General features: G+C 40.7%; 1 long non-coding RNA gene across 1 annotated transcript; it reads right to left on the bottom strand.

Moving 5' to 3' along the window:
• Positions 1 to 3,742: 3,742 nt before the first annotated feature.
• Positions 3,743 to 12,214, bottom strand: LOC129855530 (uncharacterized). Its single transcript, XR_008759521.1, has 2 exons — positions 11,624 to 12,214; positions 3,743 to 10,817 (listed from the first exon to the last, which is right to left on the bottom strand). It is a non-coding gene; the product is annotated as an uncharacterized LOC129855530 (long non-coding RNA).
• Positions 12,215 to 14,312: the final 2,098 nt, after the last annotated feature.

The raw sequence follows: 14,312 nt of genomic DNA, 5'->3' as shown, positions 1-14,312 counted from the left end.
GTGTAACAGAAAAACTATTGAGCACCAACCCACCTAGGCACTGTGTAAAAAACAGCAGTGAAATAGAGCATTAATGTGAGTTTCCAGGGGAAACTAGGATAGTTACTGTCTTAACTGTAAGTACAAAAGAAAACTAGTAATCCCAGCTACACACTGTGCAAGACCGCAGTGTAATAGCTGAAAAGTGAGTTTCCAAGGGAAACTAGGATACTCACTGGAAACTACACTAACCAAAAATATAAAACGCAACATGCAAAGTGTTGGTCCCATGTTTCATGAGCTGAAGTAAAAGATCCCAGAAATGTTCCATACGCACAAAAAGCTTATTTATCTCAAATTTTGAGCACAAATTTATTTACATCCCTTTCTCGTTTGCCAAGATAATCCATCCACCTGACAGGTGTGGCATATCAATAAGCTGATTAAACAGCATGATCATTACACAGGTGCACCTTTTGCTGGGGACAATAAAAGGCCACTCTAAAATGTGCAGTTTTGTCACACAACACAATGCCACAGATGTCTCAAGTTTTGAGGGAGTGAGCAATTGGCATGCTGACTGCAGTAATATCCACCAGATCTGTTGCCAGATAATTTAATGTTAATTTCTCTACCATAAATAAGCTGCCTCCAACATTGTTTTAGAGAATTTGGCAGTACATCCAACCAGCCTCACAACCGCAGACCACATGTATGGTGTCGTGTGGGCGAGCGGTTTGCCAACGTTGTGAACAGAGTGCCCCATGGTGGCGTGGGGTTATCGTAATGGCATGCATAAGCTATGGACAACGAACACAATTACATTTTATTGATGGCTATTTGAATGCGTTGAGATACCGTGACGAGATCCTGAGGCCCATTGTCGTGCCATTCATCCGTCGCCATCACCTCATGTTTCAGCATGATAATGCATGGCCCCATGTCACAATTCCTGGAAGCTGAAAATGTCCCATTGCTTCCATGGCCTGCATACTCACCAGACATGTCACCCATTGAGCATGTTTGGGATGCCCTTGATCGACGAGTACGACAGCGTTTTACAGTTCCTGCCGATATCCAGCCAGTTCGCATAGCGATTGAATAGGAATGGGAAAACATTCCACTGGCCACAAACAACAGTCTGAACTCTGTGCGAAGGAGATGTATCACGCTGCATGAGGCAAATGGTGGTCACACCAGATACTGACTGGCTTTCTGATCCACGCCCCTACCTTTATTTTAAAGGTATCTGACCAACAGATGCATATCTATATACACAGTTCATGTGAAATCCATAAATTAGGGCATAATGAATGAATTTCAATTGACTGATTTCCTTATGAACTAACTCAGTACAATCTTTGAAACTGTTGCATGTTGTGTTTATATTTTTGTTCAGTATAGCATAGTTACTGTATGTAGCCTACTGTAAAACTATAGTAAACCTGGCTGCACACTGTGATTTAAAAAAATGTGTAATAGAGCTGTCAGTTTCCAATTAAGGGATAGTTACTGTCTGTACTGTAAAGTAGTGCAATATAACTATAGTAAACACAGCTACACACTGAAACCCTCAGTGTAATAGAGCTGAGATGTGAGTTTCCATGGGAAACTATGATAGTTACTGTCTGTACTGTAAAATAGTATAAGAAAACTATTGTGTACTCTCACTCTCACTCTCTCACTCTCTCACTCTCAAAAACAACAGTGTACTCTCACTAACATAAACTCAGCCTGGAATACTGGAAAATGAAGGCAACAGTGTAATATTACTGTGTCTATAGTATACACTGCCAAATACTGTATGATAGTATAGAATGGGACCTACAGTATCAGCCTTGATCTCATACACTATCTGAAGGAGAAGAAACGTGAATGAATGTACCTTTTCCTTGTGGAAAAATTATTAAGCCAACAGTGTGATATACCATGTCTATAGTAAACATTGTGCAATACTGTATAATAGGAAAGATTACTACAGACCCAGTATCAGGCTTTGTCTCATACACCATCTGAATGAAGGACAGGAGACATGAATGCAATATTTTCTTAATCTATCCACATTGCAATGTTTTGAAATGCGGAGTTTTATTTTGAAGGTTTCCTCGTTACCATACACCCGTGACGTCATCTTTGTAGCATACTAGTCTCATCCACCTCGGTAGCTTCCTAGCCAAAATAGCCGAAAGATTCAAGCTCTTTAGACTCTTCCTGAGTATATTAGACACTGTGTTTTGAACACAATTGTCTCCTATCTACTAGTTACCCCATTTCATTTCATATTTACGTTGTTGTTAGTCAGCTTGCTGGCTCGTTAAATTAGCTCTAGCCTAGTGGCTAATAATAGCTAGCTAACATTCCCGACCATGAGCTCATTAAGCTACTCCCCTCTTGTTAAATAAGAAAGCTTCTGGACAGAGAAAGGGGGTCTGTAGCTCAACATTGTCGTGAAGGAAGAGAATAATGTCACAGTGAAGAAAGAGGTAGAGGGTGATGCTGTTACAATGAAAGAAGAGGAAGACGCGTTCATAATGAGAGGAGTTTGTTACCGTCTTAGAAGAGAAAGAGGCGCATATAGTTTTTGGAGTGTGGGAGGGGGAGATGACTATCATTTAAAGAGGAGGAAGAAGAGAAGGACAAGGTGGATGTCACAGTGAAGAAAGAGGTAGAGGGTGAGGTTGTTACAATGAAAGAAGATAACGACGTTTCTGTGAAAGAAGAGGAAGACGCGTTCATAGTGAAAGAGGAGGCTGTTACCGTCATAGAAGAGAAAGAGGCGCATGTCGTTTTTGGAGTGAAGGAGGGGGAGATGACTGTCTCATTTGAAAAGGAGATTGGAGATCTGATTATCACTAGTGAGTACTGTCTTGAAAAAAAACGGTACACAACTTGTGTGTGGTTTTAAAGGGGCAATCCGGGATTCATTACAACAACAAAATGACTGCCTTGACACTTTTGGTAAACAGCTGGGGGATGGAGAAATGTAACCACTCTCAAATTCATAAGGTCACAGCACTCTATATAAACACACACACACACACACACACACACACACACACACACACACACACACACACACACACACACACACACACACACACACACACACACACACACACACACACAGGTGGAAAAAGTACCCAATTGTCGTACTTGAGTAAAAGTAAAGATTCCTTTATAGAAAATTACTCAAGTTAAAGTGAAAGTCACCCAGTAAAAAACTACTTAAGTAAAAGTCTAAGTATTTGGTTTTAAATATACTTAAGTATCAAAAGTAAATGTAATTGCTAAAATATACTTAAGTAAAAGTATAAATCATTTCACATTCATTATATTAAGCAAACCAGATGGCACAATCTCTTGTTTTTTTTTTTAAATTTTACGGATAGCCAGGGGCACACTCCAACACTCAGACATAATTTACAAATGAAGCATTTGTGTTTAGTGAGTCTGCCAGATAAGAGGCAGTAGGGATGCACAGGGATGTTCTCTTGATGTGTGTGAATTTGACCATTTTCCTGTCCTGCTCTGCAGTCAAAATGTAACGAGTACTTTTGGGTTTCAGGGAAAATGTATGGAGTAAAAAGTACATTATTTTCTTTAGGAATGTAGTGAAGTAAAAGTAGTCAAAAATAAATTGTAAAGTACCAATACCCCAAAAAACGACTTAAGTAGTACTTTAAAGTATTTTTACTTAAGTACTTTACACCACTGCACACATATACACGACACTCTCGCGCACACAGACACAAAGTCACGCACACACATTTTAAGTTTCAAAGTGTATTTGTCACGTGCACCAGGATACAGCAGCAGGTGTAAAACAGTACAGTAAAATGTTTACTTGCAAGCTCTTTCCCAACAATGCAGTATTCAATATCAAGGTGAGAGGAAATAATATATGTAATAATATAGGTAAGAAAACACATGAGAAACACAAGAAAAAATTAAATACAAGAATTCAAGCTATATGCAGGTAAGAAGCAAACCACTTACCTAGCTAGATAACAAGCTACTGAATTAGCAAACCAAATGCACAACTGCAGAGCATTTAGCACATTTTAAACCATTAACTTAGTTATAAGCCATCTAGTTGGTAAACATTTAGTTGTGAATTCCATACTGTAACTAGATCACCTGGCGCATGCTGTGACTCAAGGCTCCGGGTCTCTGGTCATTGTGTGCTTGTAAACAAAGACGGTGTGACCAGTGAAATGAAGAATGCGATCTGCTTTATCGCCTAACGTATTGCACAAGTTTACTGCAGGTATTTACTTAAAAAGTAGCTACAAATAAATAGTTTCAACGCTATTGAAGGTATTGAAAAACCATACCGTGGATATTTCCAAATACCCCGGTATACGGTATATACCAGGGCATAAAATAAACATCTAAAAAAATCGACCCACTACTCAAATGTTTTACCAGCCCCCCAAAAATAAAAATTACGATAAAATGTATAGCAACAAAACACAAAAAAACAGACGAGCATACTTTGTTACAATGCATTCGGAAAGTATTCAGACCCCTTCTCTTTTTCCACATTTTGTTACATTACACCCTTATTCGAAAATTGATCAAATTGTTTTTTCCCCTCAATCTACACACAATACACCATAATGACAAAACAAAAACATGATTTTCGACTGATAAATAAAAAAAATATATATATAACACATTTATATAAGTATTTAGACCCTTTACTCAGTACTTTGTTGAAGCATCTTTGGAAGCGATTACAGTCACGAGTCTTCTTGGGTATGATGCTACAAGCTTGGCACACCTGTATTTGGGGAGTTTCTCCAATTCTTCTCTGCAGATCCTCTCAAGCTCTGTCAGGTTGTATGGGGAGCGTTGCTGCACAGCTATTTTCAGGTCTCTCCAGAGATGATCGATCGGGTTCAAGTCCGGCCTCTGGCTGGGCCACTCAAGGACATTCAGACTTGTCCCAAAGCCACTCCTGCGTTGTCTTGGCTGTGTGCTTAGGGTCGTTGTCCTGTTGAAAGGATGAATCTTCGCCCCCAGTCTGCGGTCCTGAGCAGGTTTTCTCCGTTAATCTTTCCCTTGATTCTGACTAGTCTCCCAGTGCCTGCCACTGAAAAACATCCCCACAGCATGATGCTGCCACCACCATGCTTCACAGTAGGGATGGTATTGGCCAGGTGATGAGCGGTGCCTGGTTTCCTCCAGACGTGACGCTTGGCATTCATGCCAAATTGTTCAATCTTGGTTTCATCAGACCAGAGAATCTTGTTTTTCATGGGTTGAGAATCCTCTAGGTGCCTTATGGCAAACTCCAAACGGGCTGTCATGTGCCTTTTACTGAGGAGTGGCTTCCGTCTGGCCACTCTACAGTAAAGGCCTGGTTAGTGGAGTGATGCAGAGATGCTTGTGAGAACCTTCCAGAAGGACATCTCCACAGAGGAACTCTAGAGCTTTGTCAGAGTAACCATCGGGTTCTTTGTCACCTCCCTGACCAAGGCACTTCTGCCCCGATTGCTCAGTTTGGCCGGGTGGCCAGCTCTAGGAAGAGTCTTGGTGGTTCCAAAGTTCTTCCATTTAAGAATGATGGAGGCCACTGTGTTTATGGGGACCTTCAATGCTGCAGAAATGTTTTGGTACCCTTCCCCAAATCTGTGCCTCGACACAATACTGTCTCGGAGCTCTATGGACAATTCCTTCGACCTCATGCCTTGGTTTTTGCGATGACATGCACTGTCAACTGTCATACCTTATGTAGACAGGTGTGTACCTTTCCAAATCATGTCCAAACAATTTAATTTTCCACAGGTGGATTCCAATCAAGTTAGAAACAGAAACAGAAACATCTCAAGGATGATCAATGGAAACAGGATGCACCTGAGCTCAATTTTGAGTCTCATAGCAAAGGGTCTGAATACTTATGTAGGTAAGGTATTTCAGTTTTCAATTTAACTCATTTGATCATTTAAAAAAAATATTTAAGCCAGTTTCCTGCAATTCTACAAATTTCTCCATAAAGCTAAGAGAAATTGTTAACATTTTAAAGCTAATTTCCTGCAGTTCTATGCATTTCGCCATAGCTAATGCAGTGTTATTTTGCGCAAGAATAATAACAAAATCAATACTGCTAAATTAATTGTTTTTTGAATTATCAGTTCTCCCTGACAGTCTAGCTTTTATTTTGATGATTGTTGTATTAGAAGTTAAAATTATTTGTTGGGTTAGGTAAGAAAATAAATAGATTACTGTTGTTAGAAGCTACTGCATTGCAATTGGTATATAAAAAAAAACTATAAAATCCATAAATGATGAAACTGTGGAACCCAAAAAGAAGTGTTACTGGTTTTCAATAACTAGTTAAATGATTTGATGAATTAAGTGCTGAAGAAGAAATGTAGCATTATAACAACTACATGCTCAGGGGGTTCACCTTAGGTGTCCCGCAGTCAGACCATATTGTGGGCTCGATCAGGAAACCACAGAGGAGCTTGAGGGTAACTGTAAAAAACACACAAAAGGAGCACTGAATGACAAAGTGCTGAACCCCTGCTTTCAGCTAAGAATTAATTTCATGAAATTAGTCTTAGCTGACACCCTATACTTAGCGAGTGTGACTCACCCGTGAGGCTGTTGTCTGGTCAACTAGAAAGGGAGGACCAGCCGCCATTATACCCCGTGGCTGAACGTATTCAGCGTGAAAGGCGAGATAACGCGTAGTAAGAGCCAGGCCACGCTAAAATAGTGCAGAGCAGACTATTAATAAATAATGGATTGCTCATTTGGTGTTGTACACAAAAAATAGCCCCTACTGACGCATAGTATATCTTGTCACAAACTACACATAAAGTGTTAACAGTAGGAAGGAGTGAGCTAACCTCTTTGGCAAGTAGAGATAGACAGAGAGGGGTGATCTGAGTTGATAAAGTGGAGCCCAGGGCTTAACTGCTAACTCAGCCTAGGGTAGGAAGACAAGAGGCTCATACCGCAGGATACAATCATATCAGGCCGTGTCTACACTTTGACACGTACATGCAACTTCTGCTATCCGAATACGAAGATCACATTGAAAAGACAGGTCTAGATGCACAAAAGTTGCTTTGTGGTTTGATTGTGTTCAGATCTGTCCGACCACCTCAGGAGGGGGTCAGGGACTCATTTTGTGCAGATTTCTCCTCAGTCTGGATGCAATCAGGCTACCAAAAGTGCATACAGTGGGAGACGTCATCAGCACTCTGCCCACAAGTCTCCAGAAAAAGTGTGTTTTGGGACCAAGGCACCTTTTCATTGGAGGAAATACGTTCCTAACGTGATAGTATTTAGATGCTAACCCATTTGCAATTATTTCGCTTGCTGGCTATATAGCTACAGTAGTTAGCTACTGCCATCAAGTTGTGTTATTTCACATTTTGTGTTACAGCCTGAATTCAAATATCGTACCCCGAAGACATGCTAACCTTTCCCTATTACCATAACAGGAGAGGTTAGCATTTTTGGGTGGGGTATGATATTGTGCGTCTAACTTTCTCACTCATCATTATTCACGATTCATTTAGGACTATCCGTAATTATGGTAGCATTCACATTAATGTATACTGACCAAAATATAAACGCAACATGTAAAGTGTTAGTCCCATGTTTCATGAGCTGAAATAAAATATCCCAGAAATTTCCATACGCACAAAAAGCATATTTTTCTAAAATGTTGTAAATAATTGTTTTTACATCCCTGTTGGTGAGCATTTCTCCTTTGCCAAGATAATCCATCCACCTGACCGGTGTGGCATATCAAGAAGCTGATTAAACAGCATGATCATTACACAGGTGCACCTTGTGCTGGGGACAATAAAAGGCCACTCTAAAATGTGCAGTTTTGTCACACAACACAATGCCACAGATGTCTCAAGTTTTGAGGGAGCATGCAATTGGCATGCTGACTGCAGGAATGTTCACCAGAGCTGTTGCCAGATAATTTAATGTTAATTTGTTTACCATGAGCCATCTCCAACCTCGTTTTAGAGAATTTGGCAGTACATCCAACCAGCCACACAACTGCACACCATGTGTAAATACACCAGCTCAGGACCCCCCCCACCCCACATCTGGGTTCTTCAGCTACGGGATCGTCTGACACCAGCCACCCGGACAGCTGGGGGGGGACTGGCTACCAACTGGGTGTGCCTATAACCTCCCAGGCCCACCCATGGCTGCGCCCCTGCCCAGTCATGTAAGATCCATAGATCAGGGCTTAATTTATTTATTTCAATTGACAGATTTCCTTATATGAACTGTAACTCAGTCAAATTGTTGAAATTGTTGCATGTTGTGTTTATATTTTAGTTAAGTATAGAAACATTCTATTCTTATTTACAATAAAAGTGAATCCAAAATGACACTACATTATTTACCATTCATTTCTATTCGGCACACAATAATCTAAAACACAACCAAAACAAACAACAAATACATCTAAGTTTTGTAGAGTCACAAGCTTGATGTAATCACTGCATGCTAGGAATATGGGACCAAATTCGAAACTTTTGACTACGTTAATACACACCAATACTTTTGGTCCCCTAAAATGGGAGGACTATGTCGCGAAAGCGCTGTAATTTCTCTACACTTCACCCGATATGGATGAAAATACCCTCAAATTAAAGCTGACAGTCTGTACTTTAACCTCATAGTCATTGTATCATTTCAAATCCAAAGTGCTGGAGTGCAGAGACAAAACAACAACACGTGTCATTGCGATGATCCACTATAGTCAGGTAAGGGTCTTTGCCTGCTGTTTTGGCATTCAGCATCAGACGTTTTGCCGTCTTATTTGATTTTTTTTTACCTTTATTTAAGTAGGCAAGTCCGTTAAGAACAAATTCTTATTTTCAATGACGGCCTAGGAACAGTGGGTGAACTGCCTTATTCAGGGGCAGAACGACAGATTTTCACCTTGTCAGCTCAGGGATTCGATCTCGCAACCTTTCAGTTACTAGTCCAACGCTCTAACCACTAGGCTACCTGCCTCCCCTTAACGGATGACTATGCTTTCCCGTTACTTTGAGGGTAATCAGGTGACGAGGTCTTGTGTTCGAATTCCTACAGTTCACCGAATCTTTTGAAATCATGGGAGGAATAGTGAGGTCCATTATCAGAGAAACAGACGTCTGGTATCCCTTGCAAAGTGTGATTTAAGGTTGCGGATCACAGTAGTGGACAGGTAAGTAGTCAATTTCCCAGAAGTTGGAAAGTAATCAGATAATCTCTGTTGTCAAAGGTTAACAGGTCTGTGCCTATCTTTTCCCATGGTCGGCTAGGCAGCTCATGTGGACAAAGTGTCTCTTTTTGTTATTTTGCATCCTGCAGACGTCACACTTTTCTATGAATGTCCTAACCTGTTCGTTCATGCCTTACCAGTATACACATTATCTTGCCCTCCTGAGGCATCCTTCAATCCCAATGTGAGAAAAGTGAATCCGGTTAGTTATTTCACCTCTGAGTGTGTCTGGAATAGCTGCTCTTTCTCCTCTGAATATGATTCCAACTTGAACACTCAGTTCGTCTTGAAATGAGTAGTAGTGTATGACATCTTTCTGTGTATCCATTTTCTTCTTTGGCCATCCCGACTGAATGGTCTGTGTCAGTGTCTGCATTTTCTTGTCTTTTGTGGTTTCAGAGCGACTAGCTTTGAGCCTCTCCTCTGAGATGTGTAGGTATTGGGCCACAATGCTTTCAATTATTTCAGCTTCAACTGATCCTTCTGTGGTACTTCCTGGTAAGTATGCTCAGCTCAGAGTATCGGCAAGCAACATGTCCTTCCCAGGAACATATGTAACCTCAATGTTATACAGTGGGGAGAAGAAGTATTTGATACACTGCCGATTTTGCAGGTTTTCCTACTTACAAAGCATGTAGAGGTCTGTAATTTTTATCATAGGTACACTTCAACTGTGAGAGACGTAATCTAAAATTCAGAAAATCACATTGTATGATTTTTAAGTAATTCATTTGCATTTTATTACATGACATAAGTATTTGATACATCAGAAATGCAGAACTTAATATTTGGTACAGAAACCTTTGTTTGCAATTACAGAGATCATACGTTTCCTGTAGTTCTTGACCAGGTTTGCACACACTGCAGCAGGGATTTTGTCCCACTCCTCCATACAGACCTTCTCCAGATCCTTCAGGTTTCGGGGCTGTCGCTGGGCAGGCAATACGGACTTTCAGCTCCCTCCAAAGATTTTCTATTGGGTTCAGGTCTGGAGACTGGCTAGGCCACTCCAGGACCTTGAGATGCTTCTTACGGAGCCACTCGTTAGTTGCCCTGGCTGTGTGTTTCGGGTCGTTGTCATGCTGGAAGACCCAGCCACGACCCTTCTTCATTGCTCTTACAATTTCCTTTGGAACATTTCAGGTGCCGGGCTAATCCCCATCGGCATCTTCAACCATCTGTACCTGCCACACGGTGTAGAGAATGTTGTCAGATAGCTTGACTCTTCTTCTAGCTGTATGTGCCAGAAACCATTCTTGACGTCACACACTGTGAATACTCTTTCTTTTAAAAAGGTCCAGTAAGAATGCATCTATAGAGGTAGAGGAAAGTGACTTCTCTTTAGTGCCTTGTTCAATGGTCTGGGGTCTATACATATTCTCAGTTTACCATTTGGTTTCTTCACAATCACAAGGCTGCTTATCCAATCGGGTTCTTTTCTCCACCGGTGTAATAATCCTCCTGTCCTGAAGGCTGCTCTGCCTTCTTTCAATGGCTTCATCATTGCGACTGGAACTCTTCTTTTAGGTAGTTTCACTGGCTCCACCTTGTGGTCAATCTGGATTTTGTAGTTTCCTATCGTCTCCTGTGAAGACAAATGAATATGAACTTTTTATGTTCTCCATAGTCCATTGAACATCTGTGTCCGTAACCCTCTGTCACAATGCTATCCACAGCAACAAAAAAAAGAAAAGTAAACTGCCATTTTACTAGGTTCATGGCCTGAACTGCTTTACTTCCTAGTATCGGCACTCTAGACAGGCGGCACAGTATCTTGTTTCGTGAATTTCTCAGTTGAATCTTGTATTTGCCCAGTGGCTGTAGTGTGCTCTTGCTGTACATCACTAGGATTTATTGGGAAAATATTGCAGCTTGCTCCACAATCTAACTGGAATCTCACAAGTTCTTTGACAGTGATCATTTGCCGAAAATAACTGACTAGGTCTCTCGTCTGTAGTAACACTCAGAATATCCTCATCTGTCTCTCACGTCATGCACTCATTTTCCTTTCCCTTGCTTTGACATGCACTTTGCAGCAAAACGATTGTCCTTCCCACACTTTTTACACTGCTTCCAAAAGCTGGCCATTTGTTTTTATTCCTCTCATGTGTTTTCCCACATAATTTGCATGAGATTGGATACTAGTCCTTTTCTTTATTTGTTGTATGTTTTATTGCATGGACTTCCTCAACTGTATTACCTTGAATTGTTTTACTGTTATTACTTGACAACTCGGCAGATCTACATATCGGCATACATTTGTCTGTCAGGTTATCCTCTCTTAGCAGTCTCTCTCTAAGATGAAAGTTGCATGGATCAACGAGTCTTTAATATCACCGAAATTGCATGTACTGGCTAGCGTTTTAAAATCTGTCACATATTTATCAATACCTTCATCAGTTCCTTGACCTCTCAACAGTCTCATTCAATTTTGGGTTGCAATGCGTGTCAAACGCCTCAATAAACTGGTTCACTGACGACCTCGCGGACATTGAACACGTCATTGTCTCACACAGCTTCCTACCACTCTCTCCAATGAGATGGTAGAAAAGTTTCACTTTCACGGTCTCCTCCGCATCCTCTAGTGTAGTAAGAACCAGGTAGAGTGTCAACTCCTCTTTCCACGATGTCCAGCTCTTCGCCAGGTTGTTGGTGGTTTTAATCCAAGCGCGCTTTCCATCTTGCAACGTGGTTTCTCTCTGCGTCACCCGTTTAGGTGGCCTTCTTGCTATATAGCTACATAGCTCACTGTTGGCGAGTCACTTCCAAGTTTGCTACTCACAGCCTCTCGACGGCGAAAGTCATTTTCCTGCCGACAAGTTCGTCTCCGCTGTCACCATATTTCATATCTGTTCTGTCTCTTAGACTTTTCAGATAGGACGGTTAAAGCATTTCAGCTGCTTAACTATTGTTTATTATTAACAATCAACATCTCATCATCAATAGAGACGCTGGTCACTGCAGTAGAACGGTATGAGCGAGTGTTGCACACATTAGTGTCCCCACTGCAACACATAACAATACTATTGTTACACCTACCACACAGAATATAAAGATATATGTGGTCATATACAAATGTAAGCAAGTTTTGAAATGATTGTTTTAGTCAAATGTTATATCTGTTTGATCAATTTGCAGTCTACAAATTATTAGTAATTATTCAAGACAAAATCTGCCCTGATAGCCTATATCATTAATTTGAAAGTCCCACAATTTATGAATTCTTGATATTGGCTTTAAAGGGGCATTCTACTGAAATTCTAGGTTCGCGCGGAGCAATTTTGTCAAGTCGGAGACCATCGTTCGTCTCTGCCTTTTAAAGTGTGTTACATTATAACGATTTAACAATTGTCAGACTGCATTAACTTTACAAAAACCAAGTGTTCAAAGTTCTTCTTTTTTTTTTTTACTGCAGTCAATTGCAAGTTTCTGCATTTGCTCTTCACCAGCTTCATCCTGCAGCCATCACCTGCATTGTGGGAGGATGTATTGTCAACCAATCATTAGGGTGTTGAAGTTTGACCCACGCGACTGTGCCCAAAAGACGTGACTGAAACAGGAGCTAACTTTGCCGCGATTCATGTACAGTGGATAAATACAAATTGAATGTGATATTTGGGGCTCTCTCTCACCAATTGATTGTACAATGTAGGCTACACACATTATTTCAGTGTGTGAGTGAGTGTGTAATATGGGGTTGGAGATGTTTATTTCGAAATTGTTTTATAAACAATGTCAATTACGTCAACACTGCCATGCTGATCTGAGTCTTGCTGTTGGAAAACCACAGCCGTGTCAGACTTGACTGTCGCAAATGCATCTCCCTGACTTTATTCGTCGACTTTTATCTACAGTCCGCTGCTTTTGTCTTACAACTCAAACCCCTACACTTACGTGTTTTTTAAAAATAATTTAGGAATTGTTAAAGCCACACTCTGTAAGATTTCTACCCCATCAAAGAGTGGGCCACCAACAGACCTTTATTAACAATGGATCAAATGTATCCAATGACATTGACTGACATGTTTCTTAATATCTATTATTATAGAGATCTGCTCAGCCTTAAAACATGAAATACCATGAGAGCAAGATTAGATTTGAAACTCTTTATTATTATGATGGCCCGCAAGTTAACATTTTGTATTATGAAATGTTGTGAAGCTTTGCCTGGGGTTATTGAGTGATCTGGTCTGGATTAGACCTCATAGGAAAACAGTTCATTCAGGTCTCTGTTTATATAAAGTGAAGCCGGTTCAGAAGGGAAACCCGAGTGCTGGTATCAGCTGATCACATGAGCAGAGATTGCACCAAAGTATTTCTGCTATGCCAACCCCACCCCAGCTTCACACCTGTTTGGCTGGAGTAGCTTAGAGAAGCTAGCTAGCTAGGCTAACTGGAGTAGCCTAGAGAAGCTAGCTAGCTAGGCTAATTGAGGCGACATGCTGTGCTTTCTCCCCAACCCGATTCAGATAAAACAACAGCCTCGTTGTAGCCTACCTACTCCTTTTAATTCCATCATTTTATTCCATCTTGCATTGCATTAGTGAACTCTCACTTCACTTGCTACACATTGAGCTGCTTTGATTGGCCAAAATAAACATCAAGCTACACGTGTGAAGGCTACGGCTACAATGAAAAGGTAATGTAAATGTCATAGTATGTCCTTTTATGTAACAATGTCAGATGGATATCTTCATTTAATTTAGAAAACTTTTCAGTGTTAAAATATGTCACCTTTTTGTTGTTGCAAAAATGAATGCTCACAAGTATTCAAATACTAACATCCGTTCGGATATTAGAGTATTCGAATACCGTGCACATCCCTAGTCAAGACCTAATGTATTGTTCCTCTTTCATAATAAATGGTTAAACAAATGTGTAGTGTTTCCTTTCTGAACTAAATTCTCGATTTGTCTTTGGCAGGAGAGGGACCAGACTCTCGTCCTGACAGCGGGAAGAGTCCCTCAGAGGAACCACAGCCAGCGATATCCAAACCAGCAATACCACACCACTGCTCCCAATGTGGAAAGAGTTTTAAGTGGTTATGGAAGCTGAAAAAGCACGAGAGAACACACACAGG

This window comes from Salvelinus fontinalis, chromosome 5 (assembly GCF_029448725.1).
Source record: "Salvelinus fontinalis isolate EN_2023a chromosome 5, ASM2944872v1, whole genome shotgun sequence".
Lineage (NCBI taxonomy): Eukaryota > Metazoa > Chordata > Actinopteri > Salmoniformes > Salmonidae > Salvelinus > Salvelinus fontinalis.
This window is presented reverse-complemented; position numbering and strand designations above follow the sequence as displayed.